Source organism: Podarcis tiliguerta, assembly GCF_965153285.1.
Source record: "Podarcis tiliguerta genome assembly, chromosome: 7".
Classification (NCBI taxonomy): domain Eukaryota; kingdom Metazoa; phylum Chordata; class Lepidosauria; order Squamata; family Lacertidae; genus Podarcis; species Podarcis tiliguerta.
Genome location: NC_139540.1, coordinates 75,666,583 through 75,689,688, shown reverse-complemented (window position 1 = coordinate 75,689,688; position 23,106 = coordinate 75,666,583). Strand labels below are relative to the sequence as shown.

At 43.5% G+C, this 23,106-nt stretch overlaps 2 long non-coding RNA genes across 2 annotated transcripts in view; both read right to left on the bottom strand.

Annotated features, from left to right (window-relative positions):
* Positions 1-23,106, bottom strand: part of LOC310681667 — a 40,442-nt gene that overhangs the window by 11,832 nt on the left and 5,504 nt on the right. The window lies entirely within an intron of this gene.
* Positions 20,851-22,994, bottom strand: LOC310681645. Its single transcript, XR_014513439.1, has 2 exons — positions 22,914-22,994; positions 20,851-21,332 (listed from the first exon to the last, which is right to left on the bottom strand). It is a non-coding gene; the product is annotated as an uncharacterized lncRNA (long non-coding RNA).

Here is a 23,106-nt window from a genome sequence, read left to right as displayed (position 1 = left end):
GAGAGAAGGAAGAGGTGGAGTAAGATTAGAGTCTTAAACTGGTGTACAGGGGGCGGAGACTCAGACGGAGCTTCGCCGGTCTAGACTCTAGACGTAGAGCTGGGACGCTGAGGTTTGGAAATGGAAACTATACTTCAATAAAGACTTTGGTACTTTACTACCGGCTAGCGTTGGTCTCTGTGAGCTGGGACCAGGAGCCAGCTCTGACAGCAAGTGTCAGGAATGAGCCAGCTCCGAGCGAAGGTTTGCAGCCAACTGCAAAAAGCAGCCAAGAACAGGGAGGCTGCTTTGATGTTAGTCAGACAGGAGAGAGTCGGCAGCTGCAACCTTTGGCTCTTCCTCACATTGACCGGCCAGCTGAGGAGGCAGTGGCTAACAGCAGGCTGGCACACAACCAAAGCCCTCTGGACACTCAAATAGGCACAAACAGGCAAACAGATAGTTTATCGGAAACAGAAGGGGCTGGAGTTTATCCAGTCAGTCCTAGGAGTCGGTGAATGGGAGGCCTTCTAGACAGGAAGCAAAACAAAAGACGTAAGGTGCGGAAGTTCAATATATTCTGTAGACACAGGAAGCAGTCTTCAGAAGGGTCATCTTGAGTGATAATGCTAGCCGCTGCATTAGAGCTTTCCAGAGCTATCTGTTTGTTTTTGCAACAAATCCTCCTTTTTAATTACCTACGCTTACTGCGTTATCAAGCTGGGGACCTGGACTCCTGACAGCAAGTGAGCCAGAGGTTGTCCATGAGATCACAAAACTGTTGAATTGTCTCTTTAAATTTGAAGGTTCATTATTGTTCCGCAAGATGTGTATGTCTTTAAGGGATAGAGCAAATAACATGACCTAGTTTTACAGCTGTGAAACAGTATAGCAGGTGCTGCTAAGTTGTGTTAATTAAGCTGTGTCAGCAATTGGGTATAGTATATAAAGAGCAGCACTTAGCTCTCTGGTGGATGGGTCATGCTTATTGATATATTATAATTAACGTAAAAGGAGTTTTTGTTTTTGTTATTAAAACCTAGCTAAAGTTATTTTGTGTTCCTTGTAATATGTGGTCTCCCCAGCGAGCTCTCTGCAGCGCAATTAGTCTCCAAATAGCCAACATCTTTGGTTATGGGCCCAGCTGCTAAGTGGATGATCGTGTCCAACTCTTCATGACCCCATGGACCAGAGCACGCCAGGCACTTCTATATTCCACTACCTCCCGCAGTTTGGTCAAACTCATGCTGGTAGCTTCGAGAACACTATCCAACCATCTCGTCCTCTGTCGTCCCCTTCTCCTTGTGCCTTCCATCTTTCCCAACATCAAGGTCTTTTCCAGGGAGTCTTCTCTTCTCATGAGGTGGCCAAAGTATTGGAGCCTCAGCTTCACGATCTGTCCTTCCAGTGAGCACTCAGGGCTGATTTCCTTAAGAATGGATAGGTTTGATCTTCTTGCTGTCCATGGGACTCTCAAGCGTCACCTCCAGCACCATAATTCAAAAGCATCAATTCTTCGGCGATTAGCCTTCTTTATGGTCCAGCTCTCACTTCCATACATCACTACTGGGAAAACCATAGCTTTTACTATACGGACCTTTGTTGGCAAGGTGATGTCTCTACTTTTTAAGATGCTGTCTAGGTTTGTTATTGCTTTTCTCCCAAGAAGCAGGCGTCTTTTAATTTCGTGGCTGCTGTCACCATCTGCAGTGATCATGGAGCCCAAGAAAGTAAAATCTTGGGCTGCTATTTGGTGCTATCTCATCATGGCAAGAACCACCTCACTTCTTGGTTGCCATATAAGAGCTCTCAGTTCATAATTTCTCTTCTCCAACACACAACACACATAAGATGACCTAGCTGCAAAATGGATCTTTCCCCATGGTTAGTTGCATTTCATGTATTTTTGCTTATATTATCTTGGTTGCTTACATTTTAATCATCTATTGTAATTGATTGGGGGGCGGGATTTCCTTCTATTGTCATTTGCCGATATTTTTTTTTCCTCTGGTAAATATGATATGTGGACAGATTCTTGAACTGCCTTAATTGTTTATTTTTAGATCCGTTTTGAATTGTTCTAGGATGACTGGTTTTCATTTACTTTGCAATTCATGCAGGCCGTAAATTGCCTTGAGTGCAGGAAGGTGGAAAGATGGCGTACAAATTAAAAATGATGTGAAATATATTTCAACACTGTGTGCTAATTAAAAGATACAGCCAAACCCCCACTCCACCCCCCACACTTTTTCAAGCATCGAACAGCACTTCAGACAAGTTTGCATCCCCAGAGGATGCAGTTAATCACGAAGATTGTATATTTTTTACAGCGACTGTCAGAGCAGAGATATTAAAGTCTTAAAGCAAAATATTTTGGCTTCCACCTCCTTTAGATGCTCTGCTGTGAATAATAATAATAATAATAATAATAATAATAATAATAATAATAATATATTATTTATACCCCACCCATTTGGCTGGGCTTCCCCAGCCACTCTGGGCAGCTTCCCAAAAATATTAAAATACTATAATACATCAAATATTAAAAGCTTCCCTAAACAGGGCTGCCTTCCGATGTCTTCTAAAAGTCTGATAGTTGCTTTCCTCATTGACATCTGGTGGGAGGGTGTTCCACAGGGCGGGCGCCACTACCAAGAAGGCCCTCTGCCTGGTTCCCTGTAACTTGGCTTCTCGCAGTGAGGGAACCACCAGAAGGCCCTTGGTGCTGGACCTCAGTGTCCGGGTAGAACGATGGGGGTGGAGACGCTCCTTCAGATATACTGGACCGAGGCCATTTAGGGCTTTAAAGGTCAGCACTAACACTTTGAATTGTGCTCAGAAACGTACTGGGAGCCAATGTAGGTCTTTCAAGACCAGTGTTATGTGGTCTCTGCGGCCGCTCCCAGTCACCAGTCTAGCTACCGCGTTCTGGATTAGTTGTAGTTTCCAGGTCACCTTCAAAGGTAGCCCCATGTAGAGCGCATTGCAGTAGTCCAAGCGGGAGATAACCAGAGCATGCACCACTCTGGCGAGGCAGTCCGCAGGCAGATAGGGTCTCAGCCTGCGTACCAGGTGGAGCTGGTAAACAGCTGCCCTGGACACAGATTTGACCTGTGCCTCCATGGACAGCTGTGAGTCCAATATGACTCCCAGGCTGTGCATCTGGTCCTTCAGGAGCACAGTTACCCCATTCAGGACCAGTGAATCCTCCACACCTGCCCGCCTCCTGTCCCCCAAAAACTGTACTTCTGTCTTGTCAGGATTCACTCTCAATCTGTTAGCCGCCAAGAACCAAAGGGTACTTGTAGCCAATGTATCAGTTATAGTATACGGAAGATGGAATACTCAGAAACATTGCACTTGAAGTACCAAGTGATGCCTGGTATTGTCAAGGCCATGTGGGGTTAAGTATCACATCTATAAAGAGATTGGCTGTTATCCCTTCTACAATAATTCATAATACAGAGATGCTGAGATTATCTGAACTGAAATGCTTTGAAACCAGTTCCATATGCCCCTGCTCCATCAAGATTGCAGTTTCCTGGTTCCTCAGACACGTGCTTAGGCAAGTTGTTGTTTTGCACAAGTACTAAATATGGCATCCAGTGGCAATTTGCACTCTCTGATGTGAATTACATTGCCAGACCTGCGGGTGATGTTTGGTTCGATGCAGTAAGTTCTACCAGCCATAGTGCACTTTTTATCTATACAGTTTTGAAGATAACCATCTCCCTGAGATAAACAAAGATGATACAGGGGACTCAGCTACACAGCTGAAAATTCAACGTGTTAACTGTGTTGTAAAGGGCGATGCACAAATGTGACACTGGATGGCGATAGTGAGCTATGCAAAATTCAACGTGTTTTTCAAAACTTTTTTTGAAAGCATTTTCACAGTGTTTTTAATATGTGTGTAGATTCCACCAGGCTTTGGTTTCAGAAAGTTGTGATTCAGGATTGCTTAACTGTGGTTTAAGCGTAACCCTCACTAACAATCTGCATGGATCTGGAGGCCTGGCAGTATGCTATCATAGAACGCTTTAGCATCACAGCTCTCCAGTAAAGCCACTTGCTAGCTAAGGTTCTAAGTTCTCTGTGATTCCAGCTACTTCCACCACTAATTTTGGAGGCATTTAATCAGAAGCTTGACAAATAGAGTTGCCTGTTCTTGTGATCACACGTTCTGAGCCTGGGGTGGAAGTAACAGTTTGGACAGGCTTTGGAGGTAAATGAGGAAAGGTCTAGGAATGGAGCCCAACATAAGTCCTGTCTATTTACCAAAGGTGTGCAGCTTTAAAAGCATTTAAAAACAGCCTTGGTCCAGTATACCTGAAGGGGCGTCTCCACCCCAATCATTCTGCATGGACACTGAGGTCCAGTGCCGAGGGCCTTCTGGCGGTTCCCTCACTGTGAGAAGCCAAGTTAGAGGGAACCAGGCAGAGGACCTTCTTGGTGGTGGCACCTGCCCTGTGGAACGCCCTCCCACCAGATGTCAATGAGGAAAACAACTACCAGACTTTTAGAAGACATCTGAAGGCAGCCCTGTTTATGGAAGCTTTTAATGTTTAATAGATTATTGTATTTTAATATTCAGTTGGAGGCCACCCAGAGTGGCTAGGGAGGCCCAGCCAGATGGGTGGGGTATAAATATATTATTATTATTATTATTATTATTATTATTATTATTATTATTATTTGCCCTTTGCTCATCTTGCAGCTAGCTCAAAATGAAAAACCAGAAACCTGGGAGCCCAGTTTTCTGGCTACTTTGCAGCCCCATTGGCAGAACAGTTCAGAACAGCACCCAATTGCTGCCCTCAGTGCCGTTATTGGGTACCGTTGAATAGCAACCGTGCTTACAGGAGAGAGCAATGCTCTTTGCCCTGGACAAGCTATAGAGCAAGAAAAGAACGGAAATTACTCAGCACCATCAAGATGACAATATCAGATCTGAAAGGAAACTGGTGATGTCTAGTTGACTAGATGACAGCTCCCAGATCTGTCAAACCTCAAATGCCCTATAATGGAATTTTAATGAACAGCGCAGCGAAGCGGAAAATTATTGACAGAAACGGCTTGCTGACAAAAGTCGTCAAGAGAGACATAATGAGCCATGCATATGCGGAGTCTAAATAGCATATTTTAACCACTTGAGGAGTTCTTCACCTTTATAAAGGTGGTGAAGGAACCAAGCCTGTAGGGAAACATAAGGTTGTTTCCAGTCTATTTGGCATATGCTTGGACACAGTAAGAAGGGTAGGGGGAGGGGGAGAGACAAGATTAGATGACACCGAAAAGACAAAAGGCCTGCAAAAACATAAGAGGCACATTGCACAGCTATGTCTGGCACAGTAACTGTTGAATGTGCTAGCAGTATGCATTACGGTGACAGAAGTGGCATGTCGTCACTTTTCAGTTCCTTGCAGCAGCATGCAGATAGCTGCTGTACATAGAGCTTGCTGCAGAAAAATTCTCTGCAGAGTTGTACAATTAGGCACACCCCTTTGGTGTGTGGCAGGGAGTGGGGGAGAAATTCACAGTTCACCTTTCAATGTGAACCTCCCCAATTTGCAGTTCCTGAAACATTTTTTGCCTGCATTTTTGTGTAATGTAATGCATGCTTGCATGCATATATTCGTGAAAATAGCATGCAAAAAAAAAAAAATCTATTGCATTACACAAAAACGCTGGCCAAAAATGTGTATATTAGCAGAAATGCACACTATAATGCCAATGATTTTTCAGAAGGGATTTCTTTTCAAATTGATGCAGAAATGTGGTGAACTGATGACTGGAAATATGAGAAATGGAAGTTGACGTATTCATCCATCTCTAATGTGGCAATACAAAAAGGGAGAGACACAGAAACAAGAAATAAAGCAAAGAGGAGAAACTGGTTCTCCAACGGTTTATTATGGCTCATATCATTTCAGAACTGAGGTTCCTTCTTCAAGAGTAATCCCAGACTTACAAATTCTACAGAATATCTGAAGCAGCTTGCACAAATGCTGCTACTTATCTGGCACAATGAAGTTGAAGCTTGTGCCTGAAGTAGGAACCTTGGTTCCAAAACATATTGAGCTATTAAGAAAGCCATAATAGTTGCACCTTGAACAACTAGTTTCTCCCCTTTTGCATTATTTCGGGGTGTGGCATCAGCAGCTATGTGCAGTCAATGCCTGGAGTGGGAGCAAATATAAGGATTGTTTTGTAGGCAGTGGAGAGGTAAAAGTAAAGGTAAAGGGACCCCTGAACATTAGGTCTAGTCATGGCCAACTCTGGGGTTGCGGCGCTCATCTCGCTTTATTGGCCGAGGGAGCCGGCGTACGGCTTCCGGGTCATGTGGCCAGCATGACTAAGCGGCTTCTGGCAAACCAGAGCAGTGCATGGAAATGTCATTTACCTATTTATCTACTTGCGCTTTGACGTGCTTTTGAACTGCTAGATTGGCAGGAGCAGGGACTGAGCAACAAGGGAAGTTGATCTTTAGTGTAAGCTGTGAGCTGGGAAGTTGCCCATTCAAATTTCCCCTGAGCCAGAAACTTGGTGTGTAATCTTAGGCAAACCATAGTTTTCTCACTTCATCCCTGCATCTGCGACATGGAGATAATAGCAGCTCTGTGCTCCATCCTTGGGGTGTAGCTGAAAGCTCCATCTCTTACCTGTTACTTCAGGGGAAGCACTGAGGGTCCTTCTTGTTCCTTAAAGCAGACTCAAGAAGCCTATCTAATTGCAGGTCCAGGCATTTTATCATAGAATAGAATCATAGAGTTGGAAGAGACCACAAGGGCCATCGAGTCCAACCCCCTGCCAAGCAGGAAACACCATCAGAGTACTCCTGACATATGGTTGTCAAGCCTCTGCTTAAAGACCTCCAAAGAAGGAGACTCCACCACACTCCTTGGCAGCAAATTCCACTGTCGAACAGCTCTTACTGTCAGGAAGTTCTTCCTAATGTTTAGGTGGAATCTTCTTTCTTGTAGTTTGCATCCATTGCTCCGTGTCCGCTTCTCTGGAGCAGCAGAAAACAACCTTTCTCCCTCCTCTATGTGACATCCTTTTATATATTTGAACATGGCTATCATATCCCCCCTTAACCTCCTCTTCTCCAGGCTAAACATGCCCAGCTCCCTTAGCCGTTCCTCATAAGGCATCGTTTCCAGGCCTTTGACCATTTTGGTTGCCCTCCTCTGTACACGTTCTAGTTTGTCAGTGTCCTTCTTGAACTGTGGTGCCCAGAACTGGACACAGTACTCCAGGTGAGGTCTGACCAGAGCAGAATACAGTGGCACTATAACTTCCCTTGATCTAGATGCTATACTCCTATTGATGCAGCCCAGAATTGCATTGGCTTTTTTAGCTGCCGCGTCACACTGTTGGCTCATGTTAAGTTTGTGGTCAACCAAGACTCCTAGATCCTTTTCACATGTACTGCTCTCAAGCCAGGTGTCACCCATCTTGTATTTGTGCCTCTCATTTTTTTTGCCCAAGTGCAATACTTTACATTTCTCCCTGTTAAAATTCATCTTGTTTGTTTTGGCCCAGTTCTCTAATCTGTCAAGGTCGTTTTGAAGTGTGATCCTGTCCTCTGGGGTGTTAGCCACCCCTCCCAGTTTGGTGTCATCTGCAAATTTGATCAGGATGCCCTTGAGTCCATCATCCAAGTCGTTGATAAAGATGTTGAATAAGACCAGGCCCAAGACAGAACCCTGTGGCACCCCACTAGTCACTCTTCTAACCCTTTGTTCTGCTAAGGGCAAGGTTCATTCCAGTTCTGGAGCCAATAAGCACGCCAGTGGATGAAGAATAAAGGTAAAGGTAAAGAGACCCCTGACCGTTAGGTCCAGTCGTGGCCGACTCTGGGGTTGTGGCGCTCATCTCCCTTTATTGGCGTACAGCTTCTGGGTCATGTGGCCAGCATGACTAAGCCGCTTCTGGCGAACCAGAGCAGCACACAGAAACGCCATTTACCTTCCCGCCAGAGCGGTCCCTATTTATCTACTTGCACTTTTGGGGGTGCTTTTGAACTGCTAGGTTGGCAGGAGCAGGGAACGAGCAACGTGAGCTCACCCCATCGCGGGGATTCGAACCACCGACCTTCTGATCAGCAAGTCCTGGGCTCTGTGGTTTAACTCACAGCGAATGAAAGGTAAACAGGGGCAAAAGGGGAAGAAAAGAAATGGAATGGCCAGGACAGACTCAACTATGCACAGCTAAAAGGAACCAGGACAGGTACAGCCTAGTAAGAAGCCCAAGAATAACGAATTGGGAAATTAAATTTTGAGAAATGATGGGCAGAGGAATTCCGAAAGCCCTATGCTGGACTGGCGGGGAGAGATTGGGCCAAGATGTCTCTCCGCCCAGCTCTGATGGCTGATATGGCCTTCCACTGATGCAGAACTTCTTCCCATTCAACAGACAGGCAGGTGAGCCATTAACTGGATTTCCAGCAGCTAGCTAAACACCCTCCCAAATGGGGTGTTTTGGAGGTGGGAAGGTAAGCACATCATGACATGAACGCTTTAAATATCCCAAAACACGGTACTGGAGAACTGACTGATTTTGTCCAAACTTTCAGGGGCTAATGTAATAGTTTTATCATCCAGTTTACAGCTTTCCAAGTTGTATGGGCAATCTATCTGGAAGATAAATTGTAATTCCCTTTAAGGAGTCTCAAAGCGGCTAACATTCTCCTTTCCCTTCCTCCCCCACAACAAACACTCTGTGAGGTGAGTGGGGCTGAGAGACTTCAGAGAAGTGTGGCTAGCCCAAGGTCGCCCAGCAGCTGCATGTGGAGGAGCGGAGACGCGAACCCGGTTCCCCAGATTACAAGACTACCACTCTTATCCACTACACCACACTGGCTCACTGGATGAGGACCTTCTTTGATGGTGGACATTGTTTGGAGAAAGTGAGGCATTGGGAGGGGGTGGCTAATGACTGATCTGCACGTAGCCAGGCCACACAAGCTAGTTATCTAGCTATCTATAAATTGGATGGTTTTGGGCAGAGTTCTGGGTAAGCTTGTGCATGGACTGATCTGACCGCAGGGCCGTGCAACCTGAGGCTACCTGGGGGAGTCATTTCACCGCTTCTTGAGGGCTTCCTGTCGGACTTGCATTCGACCGAGTGACTCTTCCGGTCGAGTCCTCCAACGTGATTAACGACCTGAGCCTTTGATGAGGCTCCAGGCACATTCCCCCATTACACAGAGCATCCAGCATGCAGGGAAGGAGCCAAGAAAATCTGAGCTACATTGCAAAGAGATTTGTTCCTACCTACGCAGACAGAAAAGAAATAAACATGCTCTCTCTGTGAAAGCAGAGAGCAACTGGAAAACAAAGGAACAGGAAACCAGTAAACATCACATCCGTCTCCCGTCTTCCGTGAGACTTCCAACAGCCTGAAATGTCTCTGGAATGTAAACAGAGTCTTGTGACTCAAAGCACTGCACAGTGGCACAAACAGAAGCTAACACTTCCAAGTGGCAGATTGAAGTACATGCTTGGTACAGTGCTACCTCGGGTTACAGACGCTTCAGGTTACAGACGCTTCAGGTTACAGACGCTGCTAACCCAGAAATAGTAGCTCAGGTTAAGAACTTTGCTTCAGGATGAGAACAGAAATTGTGCAGTGGCGTTGGGAGGCCCCATTAGCTAAAGTGGTACCTCAGGTTAAGAACAGTTTTAGGTTAAGAACGGACCTCCAGAAGAAATTAATTTCTTAACCCGAGGTACCACTGTATGTATATATTGCTTGCTATTTAGAATAAAATCTTAAATCTTCTCACTCACTTGTGCATTGTATTGCTTCTGAATCTCATTTTTAAAGAACCACCTCGCATCTGGCAAGATGCACCATAAGTTGTTTAAGTTGTAGTTTGGTGTAAGAAGCTTGATGTCTCACAAACATTCTGACTAGGTTGTCCCGGCTGAGCAAGCACGCTGGCCGGTACAGATAAAGCAGAATTCAACAGATGGACTTTTGTACTTTTGACTTATCACTTAGCATGGAAGCGAAAACGCTGTAGAAATACTGTACATCCTAGGCTAGACCTCTATGAATAAAGATTCCAGTTATTGGCAAAACACAGCACAATATATTTAGACGAGCCTCAAGTTTGCTTGCCTTAAAAAAAAAAAAAAAACTTGGCAGCAAATACTTTTTTTCTTTTTCTTTTACTTCATCAGAAATTAAGGGGTCTTGGAATGCCTCGTGACATTTGAACAAAATGAGCAAAGTACAGAAACGTAAGCAAAGTAGTCCAAAAGGGATCAGAAGATACGAGGCAATCATTCCCATCCCAGAATGACTTTATGGACTGTACCATCATTTCACCTTGAAGATCTGTGTTTTATAGGTAATAAACAAGGAGAGACAAGCCCCTCAAATGATGAGTTATTCATACAATATAAAATGCCCAAGCCACTGATCAGTTTCTGAGAAACTCAAGGGTCCCTATAACAAAATTTGACATACACTGCGCTAGGCTGTGAAAAGGGGAGTTTGGATCCTCTCCATCAAGAATATTGTAGGCTACCTAGTGACTGCCTAAAAACATTTGCCTTGGCAGTGTTTCTTCCCTTCCCTTCACAGTGTTTAAAATGCTACCAACCTGATGTAGAAGTAAAATACAAGCTAGACCACATCTTTGGCCCGTCACATTTTTTCGTTTTAGTTGTTACTGTTTTTTGCCTCTGGCTTGACAGGAATAGTATGATCTTCTTGATTAATTTTTTTACCTGCTAGTTTTAGGGCACGCTTTAAAGTACTGGAGTTTACAGTTTATGAGCCTAGCTTTGCTCTTGCAAATCATCCAGACACTTTCGCTATTATGAAAGGCAACCTTTACCTTTTGGAGTTATACTGCAGAAAGCCAAAGTCATAGAAGAAAATATGTGATGAAACATTTTTTTTCCTGGTAATACTTTTGAAACTGAAAGATGGGACTTCTTCTGAAGAAGCACAAGCTGCCTCCACCTGCCTGGTCTTCTATAGTTAGAGTTGTTCAGTGGAATCCCTGATCTGGACCTTGTGCAGAAATTAATGAGCTTTCCACCCTAATAATGAGTTTTTAAACTTTACAGTGGTACCTCGGTTCTCAAACGCCTTGGTACTCAAACAATGTGGAACCCAAACACTGCAAACCCAGAAGTAAGTGCTCTGGTTTGCAACCATTTTTCGGAAGCCAGACATGCTCCGTTTTGAGTGTTACGCTTCTGATTTGAGAGCCACACTTCCATTTTGAGTGATACGCTGAGGTCTGTCTGTTTTTGCTATTTATTTTGCATTTTTGTTTTTGCGGCTTTTTTGTTTTGTTTTTTTTGGGCTGTGTGGAACCCAGTTCAGCTACCGAGTGATTGATTGATTGTGTGACTGCAATACATTGTTTATCGCTTTCATTTTATTGATCAGTGGTCTCGTTTGATAGTAAAATTCATGTTAAATTGCTGTTTTAGGGGTTGTTTTTAAAACGGATTAATCATTTTGCATTACTTTCTGTGGGAACACTTTGGTTTTGGAATGGAATTCCGGAACAGATTATATTTGAGAACCAAGGTGCTACTGTACTGCAATACAATCTTAAAACTAGTCACATATAAATGTTACTGAGTCTAAATACAAAGTAACACACTGGATTCAACTAGCAGGCTATACAGTTCAGTCCTTTCAGTCCTTTGACACTGTCTAGGAACTTCTCTCATTGATCCCAGAGGTGGAACCTGTTAGGATATTTCCGTTCCACCTTAAAAGGGAGCAGGCTTTGTGAGTCACAGAGTCTGCGTATTTCCTGTTCACAGGAAGTTCACTTTTGTATATGCTTTCATTTACTCTCTGTGCCTGAGACATCGAAGCAGGCAGTCATGTTTTTTCTATGTCCTGACCAACGCTGAATAAACTTGTAAATATGCTCTCCTGAGTGCATCTTCCATTGTGCGAACTCTGCTGATAGAGCGTGCACGAGCTCTGGAATGTGGAAAGCTATTTTCGAGGCTTTGTGTCGCTAATTGACTGATACTGTGTTTCTACTAGAGATCGATGGATTGTCCAGAGACAGCGTGGGGCATGGAGATGGCCTTTGTCTCCCTGGCAGTATCCCAAATGCATTGCATTGCTAAATGCAAACTTCTCTGCTTTTCAAACGCAAACCTTTACACAAGTTTCAACTTCAATGCAAACAAACATTTTATGCACATTAAACTTTTGACTTTAACACCAAATACCTGGTACACATAGGCAGAGCAACATTATGCAACAAGATGTAGCTGTGAAAAGGCATTATGGGGAGGGAATCTTTTAATCCACCTTTAATCGGTTGAAGGAATCAATTCTCTAGCTGGATAACAGATCTGCAAAGACTGGATTGATATATGTAAATATGGGTTCACTCAAAGTATTCTTTTTAAAAAGTGAAGTTATGCTTCTCAACATTTCCAGTTTCGGCAGTAAATTGCTCATAAGATATTTATTGGCAACTCTGCATAAACAAGAAGTAACAAAAAAACAAGAACAGCGAGCTTCAATGATACCGGCTCTGGCACAAATCTGTTTGCAGTGGCTAATAATGAAGCTTCCTCTTCTTGAATATCAACACTGGATCGTTAAATAGCTGCTGGTTTTTTAATACTTGGCAGAAACTGAACAGGCAACCAGGAAAAAATGCCTTAGAACTGGCAATATTATCAATCAAAATTAGGGGGAAAGCAATCTGCCATGACTAATTAAGAAATGAGAACATCATTTCACAGAATATTTCACAAAAATAAAGCATGACCCAAAGAGATTCAGGGCAGTGGTTTTCAAACTGTGTTCCAAGAAAGTCTGATGCTCTTTGGGGGCTCTGCAATGCTCATAACTATAGGCAGAGCCACCAAGGAGATAGAAATGGGTGTCACAGCCAACAGAAGCCGTAGACTGTCAACTTTCATTTTTTAAAAAGTCTGTAGCTATGAAGGGCCCAGTGACATCAATTGACATGGTGAAGTTAGGTCCATTAATTTCAATGGGTTTCCTCTGGTAAAAAGTGCAGTAGTTGACTAGCTGATCGCCGAAGAATTGATGCTTTTGAATTATGGTGCTGGAGGAGACTCTTGAGAGTCCCATGGACTGCAAGAAGATCAAACGCATCCATTCTTAAGGAAATTAGCCCTGAGAGCTCACTGGAAGGACAGATCCTGAAGCTGAGGCTCCAATACTTTTTCCACCTCATGAGAAGAGACCCTGATGTTGGGAAAGATGGAGGGCACAAGGAGAAGGGGATGACAGAGGACGAGATGGTTGGACAGTGTTCTCGAAGCTACAAACATGAGTCTGACCAAACTGCGGGAGGCAGTGGAAGACAGGCGTGCCTGGCGTGCTCTGGTCCAGGGGGTCACGAACAGTCGGACACGACTAAACGACTAAACAACAACAACAGTTGACTAGCAGCCCAAGTTTAAAAAGTGGTCATTCTGCTTAAGAGTTTATGTGGAAAGAGCAGTGAATGATTTCCGAGCTGATCTAGTATACCCCTCTTCTTAGGACGGATGATATTGCTCAAAACACACGAAGGATCTTTATTGCGTAAGAAAAGGTCTGTTGGCAGTCATGGTCTGTCTAGAATGCTGATTCTTTCAAGTGTCCAAATGATTCCTTGTCAAGTCACTCTGCATCGAGGCAGCTACAGTCTAATTGCTATAGCTTTCAGAAGTCTAAGGTACAATGGATTGTGTTTCAGAAGACGGGCAATGCAATCTCACAGACAGACTGAAACAAAATCCCTTGACCCAGCAACCTTCTACAGCTTCTCTTTCCTGCATCCAATTTTATTTATTTTTTAATAGAGAGGTTTCCGCTCTACTGTATGGACAAGTTTATATCCTGATTTTATAGGTGAATTCTGCTCTGATCTCCACCAGCATAAACCTGCAATAACGATATCGATATGATTTATACAGCTACAATTGCATTTCAGGGATTCTTCAAGTTCATTTGGAGTTAGAAAAGGAAGCATTATGATGGCACAAACTACAGCAAGCCTCAAACTTGCCTTGGCATATGATATTCCTTCAGATGTTGGGTGCCTGACCATACTCACCTTGCATGATTGGCTTGCGCAATACCTTTTTAGATGCCCATATAGACCTCATATAAGGCTTAAGGCATCCAAGAGTTTCGAATGCATCCAAGAGTTTTCGCTTTTTTATATATACATTTTTATTGATTTTTTAACATATCATTTCCAACAATCATTTAACATAAATTCTTATCTTATACAATATTTTAGACTTCCGTCAACAACCTCTGAAGATTTTCCGTTCTTTATCACTTATTCTGCATTTCTTAATTTCTCTATTACTTGTAATTATCATTAATCTTTTCATAGTCTTCATAGTTCTTTTCATAGTCTTCCTTGCAATATTTCACATAATCCTCCTTACAGAACTTCTTGCAGTCCTACTAGCGTAATCTGTTCATTACAATTGCTTTTTAAATAATTCAAATATTTACTCCAATCTTCTAAGAATCTCTGGTCCCACAGGTTTCGAATCCTTCCTGTTAATTTGTCTAATTCTGCATAGTCCATGAGTTTTCGCATTTTTGGTAAGATGCCGTTCCGCTGTGCAGAGCGTTAGACAACTTCCATCATTTCTACTTTGAAAGTAATTCAGACCCACCGGGTTGTTTTTGTTGGCCAGTGTTGGCCAGCCAGAGTCCAGCTGGTTTTCCTAGGTTCCAGTGCACACTGGAAATGGTTTTTGTAGTGAGATTGTGCTCTTCCAGACACCCCTACAACTCTTTCCACGAGAACAGGAAGGACAGCAGTGTGGCAGTGTGAGAAAGCTGCTTCAGGAAGCAGATGGCAGAGACCATGGCAACAGCCCCCTGCTTGTTCCTCCACATCTTTTTAAAAAATATTTTTATTAAGGAATTTCAACATAGCAAATTATCAAATCACATACATTATTTCCCCCTTTTTTTCCACCCTCCCTTACATCCCTCCCCTGCACCAGGGACTTCCCTCAGCTTCTCTCTCTGATTTCGCTGCACATATTGTTCTCCGCATGTTCTAAAATTATACATATCCTTGCATTGTCTATCTATCATGTTATCAACCAATAAATTTGTGCATGTTTATTCAAAACCTGCCAAGGAGTCCAGTTCATTTCGATGTCTTTTTAGATAATTTGTAGAAAGTTCCCATTCTTCCTTAAAGTCACAGTTGTCCTTGTCCCGCAATTTGTATGTCAATTTAGCCAGTTCTGCATAGCTCATCAATTTTTCTTGCCCCTCTTCTTTCGTTGGGATTTCCTCATTCTTTCATCCTTGTGCTATCAAGACTCTTGCCGCTGTTGTAGCATACATAAATAGATTCTTTGTTTTTCTTGGCAGGTCTTGTCCTACAATTCCTAACAAAAATGCCTCTGTGGTTTTTTTACAAATGCACAATTTTTTTCAATTCATTGTACATCATTTCCTAATTTTCTTTAACTTCTCTACATTCCCACCACATATGGTAAAACGTGTTCCTCCACATCTGATACCGCAGCAGCAGCTATTTTTGCATCTTGTTGGCCTGGGCTGTGTGGCTGTCTTGCCTGGTTGGCTCCTCTCAACACATCACATTGCACAAGGCCCCTGATGGAAGGAGCAGTCAGAGAGGCAGCCAGCTTAGGCCATAAGCTTCAGCACGCATTTTCTGAGCACATGTGCTGCTCTGTTCATTTGACAATCTCTGGTGCTGCTGCAAGGTACCGAAGAAAAGGACCGTGTCTCCTGACCTGTGCCCCCCTCAGCTAGCCTGCTGCCCTCATGTGTCATGAAGGACTCCATCCCATCTCCAGTCTTGAACCAAGACTTATAATGCCAGCCTTGTCAGCATCTGTTTGTACAATAGGATCAGGGTGCTTGGTGCCATCTTGTCCTTTGGCTCAAGCAGCTAAATGTGTTGGGCTGGCCATGCTGTCATGTGACAAAGACACATGAGAGCAGAAGCAGCAAAGCAAGCTGGGAAGTGCTGGGACTGCACAATCATTTGGACCTAGTAAAGTTTTTCAGGCCTAACTGCTAACTGTTGAGTCACTCTGACACGTGACTTAGCAGCCAGTTTCACTTTGTGTTCTCTGTAAGATGTCAGTTAGAGTCAGTCTGTTTCAGTTGTGAACAGAGTCAGTATGTAATCTCAATCGAACTGTTTGGAACCATGTTGTTTATGAAGAAGTTTATTTTAACTAAGTAAAGCTTTTATTCTTTAAAAACTCTGCATTATTAATTTACGCTGCACATCACATGCTGACTGAAATGGCACACGCACACACAATTAGGGCCAACGTATGTACAGTGGTACCTCGGGTTAAGAACTTAATTCGTTCCGGAGGTCTGTTCTTAACCTGAAACTGTTCTTAACCTGAAGCACCACTTTAGCTAATGGGGCCTCCTGCTGCTGCCGCGCCGCTGGTGCACGGTTTCTGTTCTCATCCTGAAGCAAAGTTATTAACCCAAGGTAATATTTCTGAGATAGCAGAGTCTGTAACCTGAAGCGTGTGTAACCTGAAGCGTGTGTAACCTGAGGTACCACTGTACAGAAACCTAAAATTCCCATGCATGCGCAGGGCATCCAAGGTTTTGCAACATCGGTGTGAATCTGGAGGCTGCAACCTGTACAATATAGCAACCACCACCACATTTTAAAAACAACAACAGCAACAATAACCCAGTGGATTATATTGCTTTGACTTGACAATCAACTGGATAGTTAATGGACTCTGTCATTGTCAGGACCTTAAATGAAAGCAAAAGCAAGCCAGATCTCAGGATGAAAAGACTTCTAGTTCCTGGTTCATTGCTGCGGTACCAAGATGTTTTATACCCCGTAGCCTGCTGTGTAATTCATTGTGCGATTCCTAGCATAATTTAATGAAAGCTATAATTATTGCCTTGCTGTGTTGAGGACCGACAGTTTAGCAGGATAAATATATTGTGTACGTATACGGAGTTAACAAATCTTATGCTTTATGATCAGCTGAGGCATGTTATGTAACTTACTCCAAGGTTTGGTGGCATTCCAAGATGAACTTTTGCCATTTATTTGGAAACAGTCTCGGAATAAATTGCCACCACGCCTATAAAATGTACATAGGGGTTCTCTCAGGAAATAAACCATCCAAATTAAACTTCAGAAGGAACACTAGCTAGTCATTTTACGTACAGCTGTATTTCATGTTTGTTTGTTTTTAATAAATAAATAAAGTTGAAGAAAGCGGTGGCAGGTTGTAGAAGTGGTCATGCTGAGAGCCAGGACAAGCAGAGAAAAACAGAGAGATTGTCTTTAAGGGTAAGCTAGAGAGCCCACTTTTATGTGTGTCTGAATGAATGAACTTTATTACGGTCACAGACCAGGATAAAAAAACAACAACATATAAATAAAATAGCAGTTAGGATTTTTTTTTTAAGGACAAAGGAAGAAGTATAGGATAAAACATCTGAATAAAATACAAGATAGTTGATGACTATCACAACAATAGCTTTCTACTTCCATCATCAACATTTTGGAATACTGTATTTCTTCCTCCTGGTGAACATGAAATCTTGCTATAATCTCACACCCTACCATCACAACCCCATGATTATGAAACAGTGAGTGAAATCAGGTTCTTCAGGTCAGCTTTCTTTCCAAAGCTGCAAAGCAGGAGGAGTGAATGGAAGGTAACTGCATTTCAAGCCAATCTCTGTTATTTGGGATAGTGAGGATGTAAAAAGGTAAAGGACCCCTAGACGGTTAAGTCCAGTCAAAGGCGACTATGGGGTTGCTGCGCTCATCTCGCTTTCAGGCTGAGGGAGTTGGCGTTTGTCCACAGACAGCTTTCCGGGTCATGTGGCCAGCAGGACTAAACCGCTTCTGGCGCAACGGGACACCGTGATGGAAACCAGAGCACACAGAAATGCCGTTTACCTTCCCGCCGCAGTAGTACCTATTTATCTACTTGCACTGGTGTGCTTTCAAACTGCTAGGTTGGCAGGAGCTGGGACAGAGCAACGGGAGCTCACCCCGTCACGGGGATTCAAACCGCAGGCCTTCCTAATCGGCAAGACCAAGAGGCTCAGTGTTTTAGACCACAGCGCCAACTGCAACCAATGAAGCAAATGTTACCAGTAACAGCTACCAGTAACTGCATGTGCAAAACAACAGTGGTAGGCAAGCAGATGGGGTCACCTGACAATCTGAGGGCAACTGAAATGGAGTACAGTCATACCTCTTGTTACGTTCGGTTCAGGTTACGTCTTTTCAAGTTGCGTCCCGCAGCGACCCGGAAGTCCCGGAAAGGGTTATGTCTGGGTTTCACTGCTCGCACATGTGCAGACGCTCAAAAATGATATCACGCGCATGTGCAGAAGCTGTGAATTGCGACCCGCGCATGTGCAAATGCGCAGATGCAGGTTGCGCTCTGCTCATGCTGCAAACGGGGCTCTGGAACAGATCCCATTCGCAACCAGAGGTACCACTGTACACACCACACATTTAAAGCAAATTTCCCTACTACCCCAAGAATCCTGAAAACAGTAGTTTAGCCATCAAACACCCCCACCCAATCCATGGACTCTTTCTCTCGCCTGCCCTGACTGAACTGCTTGGTTTTTTTCCTACCCCCCAATCCATGGACTCTTTTCATGTGTGTGTGTGTAAAATTTTTATTAAATTTTGTGTTTTACAATTTAGAATATTCATTTATACAACCTTAAAATATCAATGACTTTCCTTCTTCTCTTTCCATGATTCACTTTACATAGCATAAATTCCTACATATTTTATATAAACTAAACCATTCAGTATTCCATTATTACTTCCATCAAAAATTATTTATACTGTTGAATTTATCTGAATGTTGTCAATGTTTTCAAGTGTACACAATTTCCCCCCATATATTCAATAAACATTTTCCAATCTTCTTTAAACTAATGTTCTTATTGTCCTCTTATTCTATACGTCAGAACCGCAAGCTGCGCATATTCTGTCAGCTTAAGTTGCCATTCTTCTTTGGTTGGGACCTTGCTCGTTCTCCAGTTTTGGTCTGACAAAACACGGGCCACCGTAGTGGCATACATAAATAACCCTTTTTGACCCCTGGATATTTCCATCCGAATTATCCCCAACGAAAAGGACTCTGGGTTGTTGTTGTTTTTGGGAAACATTTTTTTCATTTCATTATACATTATTTCCCAATACTCTTTTACCCTTTTACAGGTCCACCACATATGAAAGAACATACCCTCGACCTCATTGCATCTCCGTGGCCTTACCTTGGCGGCTCTCTGCAACTAGTCCTGGGGCTTCTAGCAGCCTACTCTTCCTTCTCATGGCCTGTTCTTCAGGTTACTCAGCCTTGCTACAGCTGCTGAAAGTGGTATATCTGTATCCAGAAGTGTGCGGTAGAGCCTATAGCAGAAGCCACCCTGGCTGTCCTAGAAAATGCAGAGGCGAGGTGGTGAAAGCAGGACATCACAGACATCAAACAGAAGCTAGGTGTGCTGGTCCTGGGGGGAGGGGTTACCGTGCAGTGTGGTCCGTGTCCGATCCGAGGCTGAAGCGGGGTCCAAGGCAGGGAGTCGGGCGTGGTCAGGAACTCTGGCAGAAAGCAGGACAGGGTGCCGGCAGGAACAGGTGACCAACAATGTTGCTCCCGCAACCTGGGACTGGGCGGGCTGGCCTTTATCTCCTCTGAGGCATAGGGCGGCCCTGGTCCACAGGTCCACAGGTGACTCGCCTCTCCTGGCCTGGAGGTGCGCACTCCTTCTGCGGGAACTTAGTTTCCTCCGCCTCTCTGCCCCGAGCCTCTGCAGCTCAGAAGAGGCTGGAGGGTTACTGGACCCAGAGGCAACCTCACCTTCCCCTGACAGAGCTGGGAGAGGAGCACCTGCAGGTGATGGGTCCTTGATCACCTCTGGAGCCCCAGCGGATTCAGCTGGTGTCTGCTCCTGAGGATCCGGCACAGGTGCGGGCCCTTCAGGTTCAAGCCCCTGCCCTGGCTTAGCAGGCCCTGGAGGCGGGGACTCCTGTGCAGGCTGGGATTCCTCAGGTTCAGCCTCTGAATCAGATTCCCAGGCCATCACACTGGGGCAGTTTTTGTGAATACTTGATGTCCTGCTTAATTCGGGACAGTTGAGTTGTGTGGGTTCGTAAAACCTAGTCATGGTATGGATTCGTATTTTAATGATTCAGCATTTTGTGCTACAAGGAATGCCCATAGTGCTCGACACTTTCAAATTCTACTTTCCCGTTATTGGGAGGGAAAATGCATTTTTTAACATTCTTTTAAGAAATGTCTGTGTGTCTGAGCTCGACAGTGTGCGGAGGATGTTGCAGATTGCTCTTATAGCCCTCTCTATTACATAAATCCCCAAGAGAAAGACTTATTTTCCATTATCCTGTCCAGAATTATGCCTAGGAATTAATTTGGGGAAAAATATGTCAAGTGTTAGCTAGCAAAGACAAACAAATATTACATAAGGCAATGTTACATGCACTTGCTGCTCTGACAAATTAGATTTTTAAAAAGTTAAATACAGTCTCTTTCTGCAAAAACCACATGGTTTGGATTTCAGTACCAGCAGATTTTTCTAAGCTATACTTATTTATTTCTGAAAAATTGCTATTTATAAAGCAAGTTTAAATCATGTAAGGAAACATGGCAGCCATGATTGCAGACCATTTGCCCCATGTGAATTTAGATTTGAGCTCTTGTTTTTCCTTTTTGACTGTATCAGGTTTGGATTCTTTCTATTATTTTATCTCTCTTTACTGGGATTGTGTTTTATGTTGCAACGACTCATGATTTTAAGCAAGTGACTTTTTTAATGGAGCAGAGTGGACAATCGTTAAATAATACACTGGTATTCTCTAGTTCATTGTTTAATTACAGCTTGATGGACTTACAATACTGGCTATATTTTGAAACAAGATCAGCCGCAATACTATAGCATTAATCCACAGGAAAAGCCTTCAGTATGTTCCATCTAATTATTCATCTCCTGACATTTACATTTTCAAATGTCTTCCTAAGAACGCTCCGTGCTTTGGCCTGCAGATGAAATTATTGCGCACTTCTTACTTCAAACACACATGCTGCTCTTCAAGTTGATGGCTTCCGATAAAGATCATACAAAAGTCAAAAGTGTGGGTGGTCTTATAGATTCTGTCTGACTCAAGTCCCATTCTGTCCAGAGTGGTGCTTCTGTTTTGGTATCCTAGGGGCTCCTAAAAATGCCACCATATGGGAGTCATTGTCCAGAATGCTTGAGCGTTTTCAAGAGAGGATGTGAGGAAGGTGGAAGCCCATGTCAAGAAATAAAGGAACTAAGGACTCAGAGACTTTATGCTGTAAGAAACAGAACAGGTAAAACTGCTGTCCATGGAGGCGCAGGTCAATTCTGTATCCAGGGTCTACCAGCTCCATCTGGTACATAGGCTGAGACCCTACCTCCCCACCAACTGTCTCACCAGAGTGGTGCATGCTGTGGTTAACTCCCGATTGGACTACTGCAATGCGCTCTATGTGGGGCTACCTTTGAAGGTGACCCAGAAACTACAACTAATCCAGAATGCGGCAGCCAGACTGGTGACTGGGAGCAGCCGCTGAGACCAATGCTAATACATTATTCTGATGTATTAACTAGTACACAGAGAAATATACATATATATGAAATAGAAATATGCAGTCAAGATCCTTAATCTTTCTGAAGGAATCCACCTAAATACATCAATTAACCTAACAGTTACCAACTCAAACAGAGGAGCCAACTCCCAGAGGCCGAGGGGGTCTTCAGACTCCCCAATAATATTTTTTTTGTGGGGGGGAGTCCCCTAAGTTGTTGAACTTTGCCATTCAAATGGTGTGTGTACACAGCATCATGTGATCAATCATCACATTTTTCAATCTATAAGACACACCAGACCATAAGACGCACCTAGTTTTTGGAGGAGGAAAACAAGAAAAAAAATATTCTGGCTTCTGGGATAGCTGCGCAGCCTGCCATCGCTCCATAAGACGCACATACATTTCCCCTTACTTTTTAGGAGGGAAAAAGTGAGTCTTATAGAGCAAAAAATACAGTATGTGGGGCAGGGCTTACCTAGCCCCCTCAATATTTTATTCAAGTTGGCACACCTGAACTCAAACATACTTTCCCAGTTGTTAGCATTGTTATATTTGAAATATTCTACTATTTAGAATGAGAATAACTTGAGAGTGTTCAAAGCAAATCCTTTTAGTATTTTTTTTATCCCAATAATGTAGATTTGAGTGTGTGTGAGAGATAATAGCGTTCTTAAAGTCACCTACTGTCAGGGGCTGGGCAGAGAAGGAGGAATGGTGGTGACCTCCTCCCCACCCTGACCCTTCCAGGGAGAAGGGAGAAGAAGACAATATAGATTTACAACAGGGGGTTGCGGGAGGTCACAGCTCAGAGGCAGATGAGGGGGGAAATTGGGGAATAATGGGAGAGGAAGATTAGAAAGCATTCCAGACCCCCCATCTCCCAGAACCGGGCGAGCCATAAAAGTAGGAGAGCAAAGAGCTCAAAGACTTTTTTTTTGTGGAACAGGAATTCAATAATATGAAGCACCCATCATTCCTAGGCTGGACCACAAATCTATCTTCCTAGCCCCCTCACTTGTAAAGCTTAGATCCTCACCATCCTCATCCAAATCTTATTCCTGGTTCCTTATCTTCTCCTTCTTTATTTTTTTCAAATGCAGAGAAAAAGCTGCTATAGAGTGGATAAAGGAAATGTGGTTGTATGAATCAGTCCCAAAGTCACACATATAGTTGATTATTTGATGGGTACAGGGCTGTGAATGTATATCTATTGGCCTCAACTTGATAGGACACAAGCTGGCAAACCAATCTAAAACTTTCCCCTAATAGTAAAAGTTAATATATCCCCCAAATATTCATCACCTTTTATGGAGTTCCATCTTGACAGGGCTGAGATGCTGTCTGACTGTTAACTGTTTCTGGCTTTACCAAGACTTAAAGCATATCCCCTTTGTGACATCACACATGACATCAGAATGGCATGTTTGCATTCAACCTCCTAGACTATCTCCAGGCCAACAGCAATGGTCAGTAAACTTCTCTAGCCAAGTAACCA